This window comes from Dermacentor silvarum, unplaced genomic scaffold (genome assembly GCF_013339745.2).
Source record: "Dermacentor silvarum isolate Dsil-2018 unplaced genomic scaffold, BIME_Dsil_1.4 Seq1072, whole genome shotgun sequence".
In the NCBI taxonomy this organism is placed as follows: Eukaryota; Metazoa; Arthropoda; class Arachnida; order Ixodida; family Ixodidae; genus Dermacentor; species Dermacentor silvarum.
In genome coordinates this window covers 33039-55308 of record NW_023605530.1, presented here as the reverse complement: position 1 = coordinate 55308, position 22270 = coordinate 33039, and the positions used below count along the sequence as shown (strand labels likewise).

Genomic DNA, 22270 nt, shown 5'->3' with positions numbered 1-22270 from the left:
CCATCCTTCCTTGCCAAATTGGATGACAAACAGGTTGCACGGAGACAATAATTCGGGAATCTCACCTGACGCCACCACTCAGACCGTAGGACACAGCACATTCAGTGGGCATGCTCTGGTAAATGAGTATGTTTGTTCGTCATCTGTTAATGCCTTGTCTGCCAAAGGAATAGTTCTGCTAGAAGGCACATGATTAGTGCTGCTTTATGCTACCCTTTCGTCATTCCCTGCCTGTCCTTTTTTAGCATTCATGAGGACTGTACAGATCTATTTATTTTGTGTCGTTATAATAGTCTTCCACTCATGACAGTGCCGCTGTCCATCTCCTTCCCTTCTCTTGCGTGTTTGTTTGGCGCTAATTAGACCATGATGAATCCAAAACACTAATACAGCAGTTTCTCTTCAGGCATCATGTCGATGTCGCACTGCGTAAAGGTGCCCTCGGATGCCACGCGCAAGATCGCGTGCTGATGAAAACTGATGTGTTCTTCACACATAACATGAACAGAATTTTGCAGTTGGGAGCCCCTGCTTTCTATTCAGGTGGCACGGGAGAGATGAAAGCTTACTGCACAAACGTGCACACTCAAAGCGCAAAAAGCCTCGATGTGTGTTTGGCAAACAAAGGTGCGGCCCGTGCACGGATACAGTGGAATCTCGTTTATACGATCTTCACAGGGAACCGGAGAATAAAACGTATTACCCGAAGGTCGTGTTATCCGAATATAATCATATACAAGAAAAAAAACGTACATAGAAAAAAAAAGTATTATCCCGAAAAACGCATCATGCAGAATCGTATCGAGATTCCACTGTAACTTCAGAAGTGCTTTTTCTGAAATATAAAAGCTGTAATCCAGGGGTGCGGCCCTTAAAGAACTCACAGTTTTCAGTGTAACTAAATATCATCTAATTGATTTTATAAGTTCTTCATTATAAGACATATTAAATGAGACCCTCACATCCTTATTTCCAACGATCTGTCCCAACACACCTGTAATCTAAAAAGGCACATCAGCCAATGGTTCCTAAATTAGACAGCAATACACATGGAACCTGTTCCTGCTACTCAACATGGTTCCTGTGTTAAATGGCGCAGCTTTGATTCGATGCACTTCCTCACATGAATGGTTATTCCAGCTTTTCAGAAAGCCAAGCTCAAGGCACTGGACTATGTATGTTCGAGAAATATGGCTTGCTTCGTGCAGCCTGATACCAGACGTGCTTCTCTATTGAGCGTCAGCTTATGGAAAAAAAAGTCCACCTCTGGGTCTTTGTGTGGGTGTTTGGACCCATATATTCATTTACTTCACAAACGAGCACATATGGTCCCTGCTGTGCAGTGCCTTTTTTACCACATCAAGAACTTTGCCACATAAGCAAAACATGCAAATCTTCAACACAGCACACTTGCACCTTGCTGTACCAAGCCATAATTCACTCCAACAAGCACTTCAGCAGTTGCATCAACTGTCTGTGAGCCTTCTTTCATTAAATATTAGTCACCGCACGTCCCTTCCTCATGGAGGTCCTTGACGGCTACCTTTGGAAAGCTTGCTTCACTGCAGATCTGACCAACAATTTTAAGCAAAAACAGCACAATGACGACACACAGGACAAGTCGAAGTGACATTAATTGTGTCCCCAACCAGCTTGCATTATGTGTTAACTGGCTGGTCACACAGACATATTCAAGGAGCCAGAAAAATGACCAGTACTCCTGAAGGCCTGCACAAAGTGGGCGTTGCACATTTCAGCATCATTGGTTCGGCTCATCCTAAAGCAATGTTCTCTTTCCACTTCACCTGCTTTTCCAAACCCTAAACAAAGGAGTCTTTGTCCCATCTGTACTCCTTGCTAAATGCCCTAGCCTAGTTACCAAGAGGAGGCAACAGCCTCCTCTTGGTAACTAGGCTAGGCTAGGCAAACCCAAGATCATGAAAAGTCCATAGGTCATCATGGAACCACGGCCAATATCACAGAAGAAGCAAAGCAAAAACATGTGTATTTATAGGTGCATATTAAGAGATCTCAGGTGGTCAAGAAAAAGTCTAAAGCCAACCATCACACCACCTTTAACTGCTTAGTTAGAACATTGGGGCACTAAATCTCCTGAAGTCCTGGTTGCCTAAAGTAGCCATGACAGCATTATTACTAGTTTGCCAGAAACTGGTGTAATATCATGTAGGTCAAGTTAGAATGACAAATTATTGCCTGAGCAAGTCACAGTCATCATCATCAACTCGCACAAGTCCAATACAGAATGGAGCCCTCTCCCAGCGATCTCCAATTACCTCTGCCGAAAGTCAGCCTATTCTTTCCTCTGCCTGCACATGTACTACACAGCCGAAGATGTCAGAGGGATACTCTACTGTCCTTGAGTGTGTGTTCTTTCATTAGCAGTTGTATTACTTCTAGAGAGGGCTGGTTATCTGCTCTATCCAGCACATGACCTGCCCTACTCCATCCCTTAATCTCAATACTATTTCAGCTACTCACATTTGTTGAAGAAAGCATACTGCTTCCTTCGTGTCTCTTAATCTTAGGCTTAAGTTCATTATTTTCTTCCCATCCGCTCTGCAGTCTTAAGCTTCTTCCCAAGCAAATAGCTGCAAATTGCTCACAGGCAAGGGTGGCTCTAATGAGATTGACGAGGGTGGCGATATGGGCTTGTTGGTCGGTCATCATGGAATGGTATCTGGATAGCACAGCAAAACACGGACACAAGAAGAAACGAAGACAAGTATTTGTCTTTGTTTCTTCTTGTGTCCGTGTTTTGCTGCGCTATCCAGATACCATTACAAGCGTTAATGAGGGCAAGAAAAGGAGAGAGGATGGGGTCCAACCCCTAGTATTTCCTCTTGCCTCTAATTTCACCCCTCCTACAACCGTGAAGTGCCAAGTGATTGAGTTACCCTCTTGCACCCCCAATGAAAATGGAGAATTAAGCTTTACCCATAACAAAAAAATCATGGCACTGCACCTGCTCACAGGTCCCCTATGCAAGCCATAGTTTCTATACCCATGGATACCCTTTTCTTCTGTTCAGTCTTGTACCAAGTGTCAAGGATGTGCTGTGCCACTTTAAAGCCAAATACTAATCTGGTTATGGCTAACTGTCAGCTAAATTGTGAAAGAAGAGACACAACAAAGGTATGGGACACACCACTGACTATCAACTGTTATTCTCCCAGTGAAACATGTATTGGAGAGTTGGGAAGGTAGAAGTGCTGGGGAACTAATCACCGTTTCAGCTAATCAACATGGTGTTTCAGCATGGTTGACAGCACTGTGCAGCTTCACTTTCTCTGTGCAGGAGGCTTTCCTTGCTGCTCAAAACAACAGATCATGCACTAACACACACAAATGCCCTTTCAATCACCCAAATGTGCACCCATCCTCTACACTATACATATATGTACAGGGGTCGTCAAAGGTTTCCAGGCCACAGCTTGCGTGAACACATTCACTCTCAAGCAAGTGGCGCGGCCCCTGGAGTAATTTTGGCCGTCACGAGCTGTGGATGGCGATAAACAGTGTCCCTTACCGAAGTCGAGGTTTTGACGGAAGCCTGTCTGGTCGGGAAGCATCATAAAGAAGGGTTAACCCTTCTTCAGTGTCCCTTACCCTCTTCAAGTAACCTTGGGCCACTTAACATCCGATACATGACACGCCACAGGGCACGAAGTCAACGTGTTCGGGCAAACTGTGGCTTGGAAACTTTTGACGACCCTTGTACATATAATGTTGTGAATAAAAGTGTGTAAAGCTCTGTGAAAAAGTGATAAACACTGGTAGAAAAATGCTGGCTCTCCCGCAATCGAAAGTAGATGTAAGCATGAAATGACTACCATATGGTGTCTTTTGCTGCCTGTGGTGCCTCCGCCTACAACCGCTTTTCTTCTTCCAACAGTGCAGCGTGCTCAGCATCTGTCGCTACCTTTTCTTCTTGTCACAGACCGCTCACGACTCACGGACTGCTGGTGTTCAAAAGAACACAGGCAACCTCTATCTGCCTTTTGAACGTCACCATTGAAAATGACAAATAAAACTTCGGCATACTAATTGTTACAGCTTGAGTGGTATTGTGAACAAACGTTAGGAAGAAATAACAAGCAATATTTTTTGTAACTTGTTTGGGGAATTATCTAGTGTATGAAATGCGGTCCTGTACAAAGCGCTGGGAGCCAGAGACCGAATTTTCCTAACTTTTGACTGGCTGCCCGGATGATCTCGTCTTTGTTCTCGCAATGATGCGCGAATGTTCTCGTTTGAGTGCCGGATGATCTGGTTTGAGTGCCCGGATAACAGTTCTGGCTTTTGGCTCAAGGTCCCTTGAAGGTCGCCAACGGGAGCTAAAAGCATTTCATGCTGAAAAGGAATGTTGGTAACGTCAACATTTCAACAAGGATACTTGTGCGTAATTGATATTCAGCAGTGCATCTCATCTTTTCACATGTTGCTTCCTGTATCACAATTCAGCTGACAGTTTGCCATCACCACATACTAAGTGGCTCAGATTCAGACACTGTTGCCAAATAAACTGGCCTGTCAGTTTGCACTTCCTGATGCAAGAAGCATTCTGCCGCTGATGCCACAGCTCATTGTTCGTACAGTGGATGGGCAGTCTTGCAATGTCGGTCCAGGTGGTGCTTATGCACAAAGGAGCGATCGCAGTAAATGCACACAAAAGGCCGCTCGCCCGTGTGGCTGCGTAAGTGGCGCAAAATGTGTGCCTTGCGCTCGGTCTTGTAGCTGCACAGGTTGCACTGGTAAGTGTGCAGTTCACCCCCTCGGCAGGCGCTCGTCATCTCCTGGTACACCGACTCCGTGTAGCCCACCTCGCCTGTGGCAACGAGTAAGTGCGACATGTCAATGCCAAGATCACACCCCAGGATGGCAGGCAGCAAGTCGAACTAGTCAGCATCATTCATGATAAGAGAGTAGCACTAACAGCACATGCACAAGTCAAGCATCTGACGAAATTATGACTGGTCGCGAAAAATCACGGCAAAAAACAAAATACCTTGGCGAAAAATTATTTTAGAACTTGACGTTCTGGCCCAGTTTCGTTCTGAACAAGGCTCCCATATGGGGGTCAAAACATCGAAGCTTTTAAATAATTTTTCACCTTGGTTGGTGTCTGTTTTGTTTTTCACCAGCATATGTACACTCAATTTCCTGCAAGACCTTGTAGTGTCGCATTTGGCAGATAGCACCAACACTTCTGTTGGTGGTTGTTCAGCAGGGGAAACATTTACAGTCTGCTTTGCTTCTGTCAAGCCTGCCATTTTCAAAATTTGTATTATACTCTAATGCCTTTTTATATTAGTCAGCCAGAACAAATCTATACAATCTATGTCACCACACTTAAAAGCTGCCCTTATATGCTGCTTCATGCAGTGGTATCTGAGCTGAGCCACCATTGCTCGTACAGTGCTGAGCAGTTGAAATGCAACACTCAGAGCACATGGCTGACGAGGACACTGGGGACACAAGCTAAGCTTGGAAACTGAAGTAGTATGCTTCTGTTACATTCATATAAGCATGGCGAGTAATATTGTGCCAGATAGCACACTCAACTGGCCTTAGTCAAGTGTGCCTAAAGTCAAAAGCACACTCGACTTGAAGAAGCCTTAAGTCAGTCTGAGGCAACCTTCCATGCAATACCCATGCCCGTGCACTGTGACATTAGTACACTGCTACCTAACACTTTTGCCTGAATTTTGCATAGGCGCTAACAAGTTTAACTTCAGAGGCTCAACCCTCCATTTTGTACAAGAAATGCATTTTCTGATTTGTTTATATCATGTTATCCCATCTCCAGCTCATGACATTTCACACTTCGTGTATTTTACAATGGTGACGTTAAGCACTTCACATACTTTTTTTTATGTGCCACAAGTGCCTGATACAATGTCAAATAATGGGACATCAATCCCTGTGCACAGTTTATCTCTGCTTATATTTACTGGAAGTGAGCCTGGTTATACTGGCGCAAATAACAGCTTGCAGGAAAGCAAGTGGCATCATTCATGTGCATTTTGCCTAGGAATGAAGCCGAACACGAGACATTGCTTTCATCGCTCGGCATCTACCATAAATCCAAATGTCCACTGACAGCATTACATGAGGCAGGTGTTGATGTCGCCCTACTGCAACAGGAGCATCTGGTATTTCGAACAAAAACAGTGTGGCAACAATGAGAGATAGACTGTCTGCATCTTTACCATGTAGAAACTACACAAACTGTCTGTCTTGAAGCAGTATTGGGCTCACCTAATGCTTTTTGTTTGCCTGCCTGCCTGTCTATGGCATGGCTCAATCGTTTGTTTAGAACATGATTTTCCAGTGCAAATTTATATGGGGCAGATCGAGGTATACAAGAGAAACACTCAACTTCAACTGGTCTTTATTAGTAAAGCACAATAAAGCTGAACTCGGAGTTGCTGCCTGGGAAGCAAATAAAAATTGTCACTGCACACCGATGTCATCTAACATGCCTTCGTGCACACTCTGCACAGTGACAGCTGTGCGTTACATGTTGTTGTGGAGTAAAGAGCAGTTGAAGTTAGCACTTGTCCTGTGCATGTCGCCCTGTCCTGTCTAAACTGGCAATGTGCAAATAGTAACTTTTAAGACAGTTTTCGAATAATGCACAGCCATTTTCACAATTCATATAAACATTGTTCACACCCTAGTATTGATAACATTATCAAGTTTCTGTCATTGCATTGAGTGTTATGAAGTGTTGTTTATAAAGTTCAAGTATTAGGAATAAATAAGCAGTTTTTTCGCATACACCGGACTCTTCAGAGAGTGTGAATGATCACTGTGTAACCGGTCAAGTCTGGCTTCTCGAGTGATGTACCTTGCTCCTCTATGTAAGTTGACATGTTCTACACTTGTGCTATGCCCGTGGTGATGAAATGTATCATAATTTTGATCCAATTTCGTGCTTGATTACATGTGGTTGGTGTTTTGACGTATTAGAAAATTACAAGTAATGACAATTCAAAAATTTGAAATATTCACACTCTCCTAGCCTAACCTGTGCAAAAAAAAATTATGTTCCATAACACTTGCCCACTTTACCAGATGGAATATTTCGTCTTTCCCCTGCTTTACTCAAACTTGGTTCTTTAGCTGCTTTACACGCCAAGCATCAGTCACAACTTGAAACTTAAGCACAACACCTTTTTTTTTCTATGACGTTGCTGCACTGCAATGTGACTTTATTTTGAGCATCTCCACGTGCCCTTATGACAGCCCCACAATGAAGCAGTGGCCACAGGCAGCTGCCGAATTTTGTCTACGTCCTTGACACGGTGTTGGTGATACACTGGAGCGAGTACATTGAGAAAATCCTGCCAGCATCTGCACTTATTAATGTAATGTCAGCAAATCTGCCCCTTCCTGCTTGCAGCTTGCACAAGCTCCCAATTAAAGGAGAGCAGAGTCTGTCAAAACCCTGAACGAACACAATATAAGAGTAACTAGATTAATGCAATAAGCAAGCGGAGAGCACTGTACTGCTGTTGCAGTCCAGGTTGCACACAAATAGCACAGAAACATGGGATGTGCGCAGCACTATAAGCCCCTTCTACTAGTTTTTTACTGGCTGGCATTGATGAGCTTATACTGCTGGACACCTCATGCCACCATTTTATGCCTGCAACTTCTTTTATAGCAATGGCTGTACAACCCATCCCCATCTCATGATACACACAGAGATTTCTAGACAGAATGTTTGTTCCGTGGTGGTCACACAACAGTTCCAAACCTGTGGATCCGTGTGCGTGTTGGTCCACATTAGTGTTCGCAAGTCAGCACCATGTCATGTTTGCCGAGATGCGCCTGCTTTTACTGTTTTGGCATCATGACTGCCATACCATGGAATGGATAATTAACTGCAATCTGCTCAATAAAATATGCTTGGTCAGAGTCTTTCTGATAACCTCTCAAGGCATGGACCACTGATTGTACCTACACACATGCTTTTCATTCAGCATTGCTAAAGCAATTAGTGGGATAGTATCAATACATAATCATTGCTTCATGAATTTTTTTTACATTAAAGCTGATTGACTGTTCACCTCCACTGTTCCTTCCTTCATCTTTTCAAATGCTGAATAGAGGCCTAGAAGCTATGTTGTTCATTTTCACTAGGCACTTTTGACTTCTTATTGTGTCCTCCTAGTTTCATTGTGCACAAAAGCCCTAAAAGGAGGCTTATTTTTTTAAGCACTCTTTTTTAATTGAAACACTGAAGCAATTTTGCAGATTCCCATCAGATTTCGACAGAGTTGGCTAACCTAATTAAACTTTCTTACAAACATCACTTTAAAAATTATCTTGCACTTCTATTTACTTTTTTGCTGCATTGAATAAACTTTTTGCTGAATTGCAATTGAATTCCATGAACCTTCAAAGACACCCACACATCAACCTTTTAAAGCACATTGTTCGATTACATTCTTTTTGGCATTGTTGGCCTGTACACCTTGTGTTTATTAACCTGTTTTAAACAAACGTTTATTTGTCTAAGGCATCTGCAAGGACTCAGGCTTGCAAAGAAAGTATTTTTACCTGAAGCTTTACATGCATAGGAGGTGTCCTCAGAACTATGGCACAGATGTCTTGCACTTCATTATAGCGGGCATGTCAAAGTTCAATGTGCACCACTCATATATACAATTAAAAAAAAAAAAAATTGCATCACACCACTGTGTTTGTCACACACAACCAGTGTCAATTCTAAAGAAAATAAATTCACCCATTTGTATATTCTTCGTACTGTGGTAGTGTCTGGTTCTCGCGAAGAATATACAAATGGGTAAATTATTTTTCTTTAGAATTGACACTGGTTGTGTGTGACAAATACAGTGGTGTTCTGCAATTTTTTTTTTCATTGTATATATGAGTGGTGCACATTGAACCTTGACATGCCCGCAATAATGAAGTGCAAGACATCTGTGCCATAGTTCTGAGGACACCTCTTATGTATGTAAAGCTTCAAGTAAAAATACTTTCTTTGCAAGCCTGAGGCCTTGCAGATGCCTTAGACAAAAAAACCTTTGTTTAAAACAGGTTAATAAACACAGGTTGTACAGGCCAACAATGCCAAAAAGAACGTAATTGAACAATGTGCTTTAAAAGGCTGTTAGAAAGTCATGGAATTGAAGCAGACCAGCTCAGGTAAACTGTTCCATGTATAACTGTGATGCTGCTGCTTATCACGCAGCTCGTAGCAGCCTTCCTTAAATGATTCAGGGAATGCTGGAATGTCATACAGACTGCACAGTTGCATCACCCACCAGAGCTACTATGAGACAAGGTACTATGGCCGCCTCAGCGGCAGATCAAGTTGCATTTATACTTAACGCAAGAACAAGGCTGTGAAAGAATGTCACATACAGAAACTGTCATATGAGCACTCATGCAAACAGGAAATGGTTGCACCTAATCACATAACTGCAGCTGACGTACTGTGATGCGTGTTTATTTTTAACAACATTACAAGAATATTTCATGCTCCCCACTGTCTTGTTTTCAAATTTCATAGCACGGTTGCTTTTTGTAGTCCGAATCATTCAAGATCTGGTCACCCACATCCCGCTGCAGTTGAATTATTATTTTGTTTGTAAAAAACAAAAAAGGACTTTAAGCGAAACAAGTCATCACCATATACATGTTCTATTAGATGTCTTATCTATGCAACAGCACTCATATCAGTGTTGTTAAAAAAACAACTCGAACAACAATTAAATTGCAGCACCGCATAGACAGAAGAAAAGCCAGGAAAAGTGCTGACAAAATCTGCAAGCTGCATCCTCTTGAAATACATACTTCATAACTGAAAGAGAAAAGTACAAATGAGTATTTACCTTTTCAATATACTGAGAGCACAGAACTGTAGTGTACCAAGATAAATAGCACAACAGCTAGCTCAGTCCCCGAAACAGAATATACTGGTGCATACAGCAAGCCTTAGTTCGTGCTGCCTTCCCACCATTTTTCTACTCTAAGCAATGACAAAAGTTGCAGCACGATGACAGGAGAAAGAGAAACACAGTGAATAGCTGCTGACACAATCAATTTGCATCGCTCTATTACGAAAGCTTATGCTATTGACCCTTTTTGCAAAGCAGTTTGTTCTCGAGAAACAAGATGGCACTTTCGGCGGCGCGCCATACGTTGCCTCAGCGAAAGCGCACGAATACAAAACCATTACCGCTTCTGCCCTGTTTCCGTGCAATCAGCTGTCGGAAATGCAACTGGGTTTTCGCTCACGCACTGTGCTCCATTCATGCTGCAAAATCTGGAGCGGTGGATTGAAGACGTGCGCAGTAGTTGGCTGCAAAAATAGTGACTGGCATATTAAGGAAAGGAATGAATGTGTGTTGCTAAGTTCATGGACCATTGCTACATACGGACAGCCTCTGCTGCCGGTCCTTCTGAATTTACGACTTTGCTCGTGGATGAAAAAAAAAGTCAACTTTTCAAAAATTCATAAAAATTCATGTCAGCGTTGTATCGCTAGCCTCCAATGAAAACACTTCAACACCGGAACATCGACAAGAGTGAGTACCGCTCGTTAAACAATGACAAAGGGAGTAGCGCTGCTTCCTGGCATAGTAATTTTCGTGCACGTTGCCTGCACACATCTACCCTAACTCGCACGTAAACTTACCCACACTCCATTGTCAATGTGTTAAGAATATGTGAATGGGCGCACACTTGAATGTGCGCCAAAGCATGGATAACAGCGACTACACTGACAGCACACGAATGGTCGAAGTTGAATGTTTCGTGACAGTCTACAGGAGTTAAGTGAGTTACTAGCGATACTACATATTTGCTACACGCTATTACAAAAACAGAGAAGCTACGTTCCAAGTCTTGTGTGCAGCAGGAACAAATCTATTGCAACTGAGCACACCCACGAGCGATTAGGCAGAAAATAATCAGATAGCACCAATGAACTTCACTGAGTCAGAAACGTGACAAGCCGCTACTTCTAAGTATTTGCTAAACAAATAACGAGCAAAACACACTGATCCAGATTCAATTCCTAAGCGGAAAGATTGGAATACAATTTTAGCCTCGTTTTTCGAACAAGCACCATACACGCTGCTCGCGCCGTTTGGACAAAGCTTAATTAGCTTCGAAAGCACTTTTACATGTCCTCTGAAGCAGTGGCCAAAGCTTCGTGCCGACCACCCACGCAGTCAGCGTCTGCGATATCTCCCGAAACAGAGGTTTCCTGAGCCGCACCGGGCATCATGTGCATCGATTATAATCACAGAGGCAACAGATGCAGCTGAGGCAAGTAATGGACGCGTCACCGCGTGATCAAACATGGCAGCGCCCACGGGATCACTGCGAAAAGGGTCAATAACAGCGTGTCCAAACTGTCATGCACCAAGATATAAAAATATGCAAATGCCACATAGCTGGACAGAAGCAAGGTAATGTTGTTTGCCGTTATTTGGAGATTATTTTTTGCATTCCGCCTCATTACATAATTGGACTTAATTAAGTAATCAATTTCTCAAATGTTATAATTACATGAAGCGAGTCAATGAGAAAATTGTACAGCAACATGAAAAACTCCCAATACAGCTTTCTGTTGCTCAAAACGTGCTACATAAAAGTGTTTTTTCGACCGTGAAAGAAGCCCATGAATGCACGCAACATTGCCGCACGACTGGCCGCTCGAGGCACTTTGCATGTATTCGCGAGTTTCTTCAACGCTCGGAAAAACACTTTTATGTAGCAGGTATTCAGCAACAGAAAGCTGTATCAGGAGTGTTTCATGTTGCTCTACAATTTTCTTATTGACACTTTGATAATTAGGGCAGTACTTCTTGAGTTAGAAAATTAATTACAATTACCTAACTAAATCTCAGAAACGAAAAAATTACTGCCCGCTACTCCACTGTACTGGAAACAATATGCACTAGGTTTTCTTCGAGTAACGCAATTGCTCTTTTTTTAAACCTCGGGTACATGATAGTTGGGACACCCTGTATACCCGGTTAGCTTATCCGGATGCTTGGATGCTAACCAGGAAGATGCTAGAACCTTTTGAAACAGAATGGCGCAATACTTATTGTGTCATCAGTGTGCTTCTCCGTGAAAAAAAAAATAATAAATCGGGCACCTTTAAGCAGCATTTTAATGTAACGCAGTCAGTAATAAAAAAACCTTTTTATTGTTTTGTAAAATTCCAATGTTCTTAAAAACATTCAGCTGAAAATCAGCACTGTACGTACTAAGCAAGGCTTGAGAGTGAACTAGTTGGTCTACCATCATAAGTATAACTGAAGCACGAAGGGAAGAATCAGGACAAAGAACACATGTGGGCAAGCACTAACGAAAGTTTTTTTTCATACAGCACGATTTAAAAAGGCGGCGTGCATATACTGATGCTGTTTAAAATAAAATTTAGCTCGAAGTTAGTGCTTGTCCGTGCCTGTCCTTTCATCCCCAGTTTTCCCTTCACGCTTCAACTCCACTCGTACTGCATGTACAGTCATATTCAATATGAGCTGCAGCGTGGTGCCTGTGGTCGAAGACGTGCCAACACTTCATGGCAGCACTAACATACGAAAAATTTGAGAAGTAAACACCATTCTAATTAGTGGCACTTGTTAAACCAATTTTTCTAATGTCGGCACTGCCGTTTAACCCTTTTGACCACGGGCATCGTGTTGCAGCTGATGTTGAACATTACTGTAGATTTTTCTGTCTTGGTTCTGCTGTCATGCACTGCAAATCCCAAGCAAATAAACAACAGAAACACAAGACTTCCAAATTGTTAAGCAAAGCAACTTTCACCCAAAAGGTACAATCTTAGACACTCTAAACAATGAAGAAACCAGTCTAAAGGTGTTTGCACAACGCAATCATCAAACTGTCAATGCTACATAAATATAGGCTATGTTAATTGATGTTTACTAGCACGTGACCAAATGTAAACAATGTTTGGCAAGAAGTCAACGTGATTTTTCAGGTTCAGATACTGCAAATTCACATTGTATGAAAAAGATGGGAAACGCAACGCCCTCAATGCGATGCTTTACTCACTCTGACCATCCACACCTCAAAGGGAACACTACACCAAACCTGACCAGACAGTGAAAAGCTCACCCCAACATGCAGACACCACAAGCCGAATAAAATGATTCACACGACTTCCGACTTACCTTTTCATCATTTCTTAGAACAAAAAAGAAATAAAGCTCAGAAATAATATTAACAGGGGTACCACATCTCATAACAGGGGCAGCGTAAGAGACATCAGAATTGCACATTTGTTCATTCTAACGTGACATCCAGTAACCTTAAAAATGGGAATGCACACTTGACAGGAACTGTTCACTTTCAAAGCACTGACATCACAAAACGGTCAAGCGCCACAATGCATTTGTGCCTTTCTTTCACCTGCGCTCTAAAGAAAACTTACAAGCTTTGGAATACAATTTTGCCACACAATGGTAATTGTCACCAATCGTGTGTGCACGTCCTTTCTTAAACACTGCATCCAGTACTTTTCCGACAGGAATGCCATGGGATGCTGACTGATATGCACATGCCGCCCCTGACAGAGAAGTGCTGGGAATGCAACATTAAAGAAGGGACATGCACACATTTGATGGTCATTATCATTGCCGTGCCAACATTGCCCCCCCCCCCTCTCCCCAAAAATATATAACTGCACAACCAAAAATATTTGCAGCTTTTCAGATTGTGGTAGTGCCTTGCAGGATTTGCATTCTTTCATAAGCAACTGCTCTGACATTTCATAAGCAACTGCTCTGACACATGGCTAACTTCAAATAGAAAAAAAAATGAAGGAAGAGGGAATGGTGCATGAAATGTGCCAGAATGTTTGGACATTAGAAACCTGCACACAGCGGAAGACCATGCAAGAAAACCATGGGTCATTTAGAAAGAGATTTTACAGGGTCACTCAAAAGAAAGTCTCGAGTACCGCTCAAAACAATAGTAGTTTGTCGTTCAATGAGAGCAAGACAGCTCGCATTTATTATGTGCAGAATTCTGAGCTAAGGCTTGAGTAAATGTAATCCCCCCCCCCCCCCCCACTAATGGCTTCTTTTTTCAGCAAGTGACATGTTTTGTTACACTGGAGAAACCTTCACAGACGGCCAGCTGGTTCAACATAACTTACGCCTGTGCACTGAAGTTATAAAAAATCTAGACAGATGGGAAGGAACATGGGCATAATATGTATATAATATATAGATATTATATTATAAAGAGAAAAAGTACTTGGACTACATGAGCAAACTACTCTTCTACAATACCAAAACAAGCACCATGAGAAGCTTTCTAAGCCAGAAAGGACACAGCTACAAAAGACACTTGAAGTTCCCGCACAAGCTCACAGTGGTGTTCAGGATGTTGGCGGCGTCTGCTCGGTAGTAGTCAATTACTTATTGGTAAAGATGGGCTGCAAATGAGCCAAAGAATGAACTTCGCAAGTTTCAACAACTCTTACTCAAACAAAATGGCTGAAATGCAGAAAAAATGCTTTGCAATCCATAACTTGACACTGACGTACCGGCCCTGGGGTTTTGGCACGAAGTTTGAAGATTAAACTTTGACCATCATTTCACCACCAAATTATTTCACCACCATTTCACCATCATCATCACCAAATAAACAACAGTATAGTTCTTTAAGAATACTTTATCAATCTAAGCTGATTCAGTGGTTCTGTTTAGTGTCCCTTTAAGTGAAACAGCCAACATGAGAGAAATACATTTATTAATTGAAAAAAAAATGTACATATATTAAAAGGCAACTCTAGTAGTTTTTCCGGCGAAGTGCCTAGATTAGGTGAATTGTTTAGCTCCTTAATACGTAGAGCAGCAAGCTGTCGTATATAGCTTCGCAGCGTTCCAACGATCCAGTCGTTTAGAGTAACAACTGAGCTCCAGCCCAGGAAGGCAGATTCTTCGCAGCGAGGATAGCCAAGACATGTCCATAGCAGATGGTATGCTGTGGCTGGCTCACTCGTGTCGCAAGTTCCACAGCTACCATGAGCAGTAGCACACCCAGGATCTCTGCCAGGGGGGTTGACAGTTTGCCAATACCATCTAAACAGCACTAATTTCAATTTCTTCATGGGAAATGGTCAAAAAATGTGCTTTTTGCGAGTGTGCAAACGATTGCGCATCTTACATCTTAGTTGCAGTACTCAAATGCGCAAGGAAAGAAAAGGGGTTAAACAAAAGGGGGGGGGGGGTAGGTCAGCCTCAGGGGGGGGGGGTTACAACCCCCGAACCCCCCTTATCGGTGCACCACTGAACATGAGTACCCAGTAGTGCCAATTCAAATAATTTTGTAGCTAAGCCTAGAAATTTTGGGGCCAACCTACCTGCCAATAATGAGGTGCAGGTATAGGTAATTAAATTACCTGTCTGATTAAAATCTAGCTGCAAATGCACCTACATTGAGGAAATCATTTAAATTTGGGTTTTATGTGGCAGAACCAGGATATGATTATGAGGTATACCGTAATGGAGCACTCCGAATTAATTTTAACCACCTGGGGTTCTTTAACATGCACCCAGTGCACAGTACAGGAGTGTTTTCGAATTCGCCCCATTGAAATGTGGCTGCCACGGACAGGTTTGACCCCGCAGCCTTAGGCTTAGAAGCGCAATGCCGAAGCCATTACACCACCACAGTAGGTTTTGTGGAATTATAACTATTTTGTAACTACGTACTTCTAATACTTGACAAATAATGCTTGCTAACCACTTCTAGTTCAGGAGGTAATGACGAGCCATGTGAAGTAATCGCTGTCTTTGATGGTGAACGCCAATATGAACAGATTCCGCTAACAGTAATACTAACAATGAGAAAACCATGCGTTAAAGTCTTGCGGAGATATCTGCGACACACTCCCCGCTGCAATGACAAAGTCATTTTCCTTCTTTAGGCTGTGAATTTGATCGGTTAGAGCAGCTGGATCGGCCTACAAGTGTTGATCATCCGGGCATATGCACTACAAAGGCCCTCAACATTGCCATCTCAGCCAGTGAGTGCCCTTTCGATTACACCCATTTCTTGGTTGCGCTGTCTCCTTCAGTAACATCATATCACCAATGCTTACTCATTTCATGCATTTGGCCTACTTCACATGGGTCAATTTGAAGCTCTTTCCAGTACTCCCTTGCCAATTGGCTCCAGAAATCCGTCAATGACTTCTGTCTTTTAGAGATCGCTTTCCTTAAGTTCACACATGATAATGCGTTGATTTCCCAGCGCTGCAGGGCAGACAATGCCATCAACCGTTTTCCGTGAGGAACAATGCCAGACAAAGTGGTTCGGGCTCATTGGGTCCAGTGTGAACGTGGGTGAGAGGGCACGAGTCCAGCACCGCTTCGACCTCTGTCAGCAGCATTGCCATTTCATCGAAACTAATGTGGCTAGTTCCGAGGGTCTTTTTCAAAGCTTAGTCCGACGAGGCACTCATAAAAACCACCCCACCAGAGACGGTGCTCCATGATGAACTTCCATTGAACTGACAAATTTGCAATGTAATCCCATACGTCCTCGCCTCTGACCAAAGAGACGCCAAATCCTTGTTTGCCTTTTTGAAGGTTGGCACATTGTCAGTGTAGATAATGTTGGGGAGGCCTCGCCTTGCGATGAATCTGAAAGGCGAGAAGAAAGGAGGCTGTCAACTGTGTCGCTCACCAGCTCCAGATGAATAGCTGCAGGTAAACAATGCAATACAGCACTTCACAGCAGTTGTTCCCTTGACTAGAAGATGTCCGGCGAAGTCAGTACCAGTTACTTCAAAAGGTCTGGCCTCTGTTATTCATTCTTCAGGATACGGAGCCTCGCCACAAAGGAGAGACCAGTGTTGGAGTGCACGAAACAAGCGGCCGAAGGTTTTGCAGTCGTGGTCGGGGGCCATATAATTTATTTCAAGTCCTTCCAAGAAAACCACGTGTTTCTGTGTTTGGGCGCTATCCACAAAAGTCACCTTTGTTGCCAGCTTATTTTTATGTCCAGTGCAGAATGACTCTTTCTCACTGTGACAGCCTGCTCCATCCTGTCTGCAAACTTTGTAATGCCATCAGACCACTTAATACAGTTAGTCACACTCACACGAAGTGACAGGAAAGGAGGCCAGAGAAAGCAAGGGGGAAGCTAATTGTTGTTTAACTAAAATGTAGAAATAATAAGGCAAGAAATATGTATTTGCAAGTGCACGAAAAGATAAGTGCAGCAAGTTATCTTTTTTCCACTTTTATATTTCCTACATTTCAATTAAGCATAACTATTAGCTTCCCCTATGCTTTCTCTGGCCTTATTTTCTGTCATTTCGTATGAGTGTGACTAACAAGAATGGAGGCCCTCAGTTCGCCGGGCCTTTGTATCTCGCCTAACTACAGTGAGGCATCTTAATTGCACTGAGATGCCAACAACGCGATCAGCGGCCGCGCATTTCCATGCTGGATCTTTCTTTTTTTCTTAGTACACTTCTTATATCTTTTCATTTGTTGGATAGAGCACGATATTCACATTGTTCACATAAATTACAACTCCAAACTTCTAGTCTGTAGCAAAAAAGAAGCTAGCTATTGACATCTCGCTCAGTATTTTGCATTTACTAAAAGAAATAAAAGTAGGTGAGTACATAGATGTTTTTGAAAGATGAACAAGGACAGCTTGTGCTAAATACCGCGACATTCTTACGCAACTGGACATAGCACAGAGTCTTGTACTGACTAAGCGCGGAAAAGAACTCCAAATCACTCACATTGCAATCTGCTTGGGAGCGTCAAACGCACACTGAACCATGGCACGCTACAAAAAGCGCATTTCCCGTGATGTTCAGCATCCATGTTGCCCCGCACCGAGATCGTGATAGCATTCACCTTAGTGACCACAGTGTTGTTACAAGAAGCCATACTGATTAACTCTTTGGCTTTCTTGTTTTCCCTTCTCGAGAACACTGCCATTTTTGCTCTCTGTATATCCTAGAGTGCACATCCTACAGTTTGTCTAGCAATAGTAGCAAGCTGACCTATAACTGCCGAGTTGGGAACTTCAACAGAAATAGTGACTCTGCAGAGCCCCTGAAACAAAGTTTCGGCTGTGGGACAGAACTGGCATGGCCAAGTTTGGAAGCACAAGCATCTCTGCCTAATTCTGTCCCCATTCTCGCACACAACGCAACTCGGGAGTCGTAAAAATCTGCCAGGGGGGTGTGCCGAATGAAGAAGTAAATATGCTTTAACCGTTTCGTGCCGAACCAGTAGCCATTATTTCTTTTTGTTCAGGTTCGGTTCGGGTTCAGGCACGTTCTAAGAATATCAGTTTGGGCTCATTTCCAGCCAAAATTCTGGTTCGAGTATAGTTTTCGGTTTGGGTTCAGTTTTACACCATGCTGTGAACTCAACATAGCATAATGCACACCATTACTTGTTGCATGGGGTGACCACCACGCAAGAAAACTACAGAGCAAAGTTTGTTACCATATCACAAACATAAGCTAGAACTGTTTTTAGATTAAAGCCTTGTGAACTGCAGAAGTCACATATCATGCCAAGTGATAGCACCGCACAAGGATTTGCTCCAACTTCCGCACGAAACACACCAAAGGTAATCAAATATGAAAGTTGTATGGCACTTATTTTAGTAAATGGGACTTTACTGCAACATAGAGAACAGTTAGTCAATTGCAAAAATTGCATCGAAAAAAATCTTGGGAGAGGGCTCAAGCTTTGCCTTGAGCAGAAATCGATAGCATTAAAGGGTCTCCGACTGCTTCTCATGCACTCGTTTCTCACCACTAAGTCAAAGACACAAAGCATCAGTAGCGCACCCAGGATCTCTGCCAGGGGGGGTTGACAGTTTGCTAATACCATCTAAACAGCACTAATTTCGATTTCTTCACTGGACATTGTCAAAAAATGCGCTTTTGCGAGTGTGCAGACGATTGCGCGTCTTATCTTAGTTGCAGTACTCAAATGCGTAAGGAAAGGGCTTAAACAAAAGGGGGGGTTACAACCCCCGAATCCCCCCCGTCGGTGCGCCACTGCAAAGCATTCACTACGACCCGCTCAAACATGCTTAACCAACTGGCCTTCGTGGCCGTTTCACATTCCGAAGGTCACCCGGGTTAGACCAATTTTCTTTTCAGCTCGGTTACTTTGCTTTGGTTTCAGGAACCTCCCTGTGATATTTGGCGTCAATGTGAACATTCTTTGAACGCATTTTCTGCATTCTTTACTTCCATCGGGAGTTTTCACTCACGTCCATCATTCAACCGTACAACACGTAACTCCCAACTGCAATGTCTTGCCGAAGTACGCTTATGCGAAGTTGCGGAGCAAGTAATTCGCCGGTCGTCGAGGCATCGCAAGCCAGTGCACAGAGAAAAGTTGTGTGAAGCAACATTACACTGACGATGGGTGGTTTTAGTAAGTGCAGAGATGGTGCTAGATACTGCAGCACTGGTTGGAGGACGGCGAAGCGCCGCTCCGCAGCATTTTTTTGTTCCCCCTTTACGCTGACGTTGATCAAAGCAATAACCACGCACAAAGTACTATTCCAATGATGGAGCTCTATGCGCCTGGTTATTATGTATGCTGTGGCTAGGCAACCGGTTAAACACTAACAATACAAAGATATATCCGAACGCACTGTTTTGTACCCCCAACAAAACGCTATGGAGCTGCTGCTGAAGCGCGCAGTTAAGAGCCCCGTTTTGAAATTTCGCGGGCGTGCAGCCTCGATCGCTGGGCGAACGAAGAAAAATAGACATTCAATATGTGCCGTTCGCGGTCGGCCGCAAAGCAATGACACTTGTTGCACAAACATGCGGTCAGTTCACACCTGCGGAGCTTTGAAATATTCGCATCTGCAGCCGTTACCCGACAAATCAGCTTCGCGACCTGTAGAACGCCACTTCCCGACAACGTTGACACTGCAGCTGAACAGGCACGATGTGCCCGTCCACGCCTGGCGAATCCGTGCGACTTACGAACTTCGGTAAACGCGCTTGTCCTCAAGAGAGCGGCCAAGTCCGAGCGTTCGAATGGCAAAGCACGTCACCTCTCGGCTTACCGACGCCCACGTATGCAGCCGCTTGCTAGTTTCGGCACAGCTGTTGCGACGACGTCCTCTTCATGTGACACTATTTCCGCGACATAAAACGCTCTGCGCGCATTTGATAGGTCGTGCTACGAGTGGATGTGGTGCCGCACTACGACACGTCGTTGGGCGCTGCGCTAGCGGTCCTGTTCTTTCGACGAAAACATTACAGGACCAGCAGGACGAAACAGCCGCCACTTACGACAATGCAATACGTGGAGGCGGCCATATTGCCAATGCCAATGGCGCTTCGGACTCCCTACTTGGAATGTCGATATCAGCAAGCTACAGTCATTGCTACAGTTATGGCTACAGTGCATGCTACAATGTGTATTTGCGCTCAACAAGCCCGGAACACGTGTGGCACTACCTTCCAAAAGGTGCCAAAATTAGAAAAAGAAAAAAACAAATTAGCAAGTCCTTACACTACGCGTTTGACGCCTCCCTCATTCGAGAGGCTATGCTAGCTATGCGCATAGATGTTTATGCTACAGCGTCTGTGATAAGAGAGTTGTGGCATCATAATTAGCCTACCCTACTTTTCCTATCACCTGTAGTTCCCTCTTTCCCGTTCCCTAGCTCTCACCCGGCCAGTTGCTCCACCGAACACATACATCACGAAAGGCCGTTTTGTTCTGGAGATCGGTGCGCTGCCTCCGGGATCGGCCGTTGCAAACCGCATTGAAGCCCACGCACCGCGCATCGGCGGGCAGTCTCTTGATGCGTCGACGCATTGAATTTCGGATACTTTCGGTGTTCTGGTATCTGTACAGTGCTAACGTCGACTTTGCCACATTGTCAGCTATGATTCGCGCGCAGGGCGGCTACGCCCTCCGATTTTTAGGACACACCTCAAGGTCCACAAAGTAGTAATGAATTACTCGTGATGAAAAGGTAGACATAGCAATTCAGGAATAGTAACGATATATTTCAGGCAATTAAAATCTAATATATCTGTTCCAAATTTGTTACACCATCTTCCCACAGTTCCCCCAAATGACTGTTGAATAAAACTATCTTCGGCATGAATGTAATTCATTGAATTTGAAGTCAATAACAGCAGAGTATGCTCGCATCAAATGGTGCTTGATGCCGGCCTGTGCTTCCACAAGAGACTCCTTTGGCGAGTCCTTAGCATTGTGCAGCTGTTGGTAAGTTCTCCCTCTCAGTGACGCCCCTCATATATGTAAGCAGAAGAAAACCAATCGTATTCAATCACAAGTCCGCACCTTGTAAAATGCTTTATATATCGGAAACTAGAGCACACCACTCACAGCCATCCACTCGATCCTGCACAGGCCCTGCAGGAGGAAGGAAATTCATTGCTTAGGAAAGGAGCCTCATGTCCTTGTGCACAGACATTATGGAAATTGCAGTTTGAAGCTGCTTGGCAGTGGCTTTTGTGGGAATGCGCGACTTCCACGCGTCCCCTGATGTTGTTTTCCCCGCATGGCTTCCGTCTCCTGTAACCCGTCTTCGTCGCATAGCTTTACGGCGGCGCAGTTGCAGCGAATTACGAGAGATGGCGCTAGTGTTGCGCTGCTAACGCCACCTGACGGCGGGGGGTTACGCGGGCACAAAAGGGAGAAGGCTGTTGCTCTTCGGCTGGAGTTATGGGTGTTCTGTGCTGGAGTTCTCCCTGACTGCCGAAGAGCGAGGTCACGTAGCTCTCTGCTCCGAGGATCTTGCCTCATCAGTCGAGCCCAACTTCTTCACCCGTGCGGACGTGCGTGCGCTCCGCTCCGGCGTGTGCGGTACGAACCGCGTGAACTCCGACGTGCCGTGCATGGATTACAGTTAAGGGACCAAGGATTGTGCTTGGTTTTTTCCGCGAGCGAAGCGATTCCCGCTCTGCTAGACCCGCACGCGCACGAGTGTTTTTACTCTTTTACACGTGCTACGTGTTCCTCGCTGTGCGTGCGCCTTGTTGATTCAATGCTGGCTGACCTACTGTAGGGGCACCCTGCCCGAGACGAAGAGGACTACCCTCTCCCTCCACCCCCTTATTTCACTTTTCCTACTTTCTGCCCCCCATTCCCTGCCCCTCAGATGCTTAGCCGTGCTCCATACAAGGGCTGCTGAAATATGCATCTTTCATATCCACAACCTCTACTACTATGTT

General features: G+C 44.0%; 1 long non-coding RNA gene across 1 annotated transcript; it reads right to left on the bottom strand.

Annotated features, from left to right (window-relative positions):
* Positions 1–1122: 1122 nt before the first annotated feature.
* LOC119434446 (uncharacterized) lies at positions 1123–20633 on the bottom strand. Its single transcript, XR_005188607.2, has 3 exons — positions 20122–20633; positions 1930–4846; positions 1123–1896 (listed from the first exon to the last, which is right to left on the bottom strand). It is a non-coding gene; the product is annotated as an uncharacterized LOC119434446 (long non-coding RNA).
* Positions 20634–22270: the final 1637 nt, after the last annotated feature.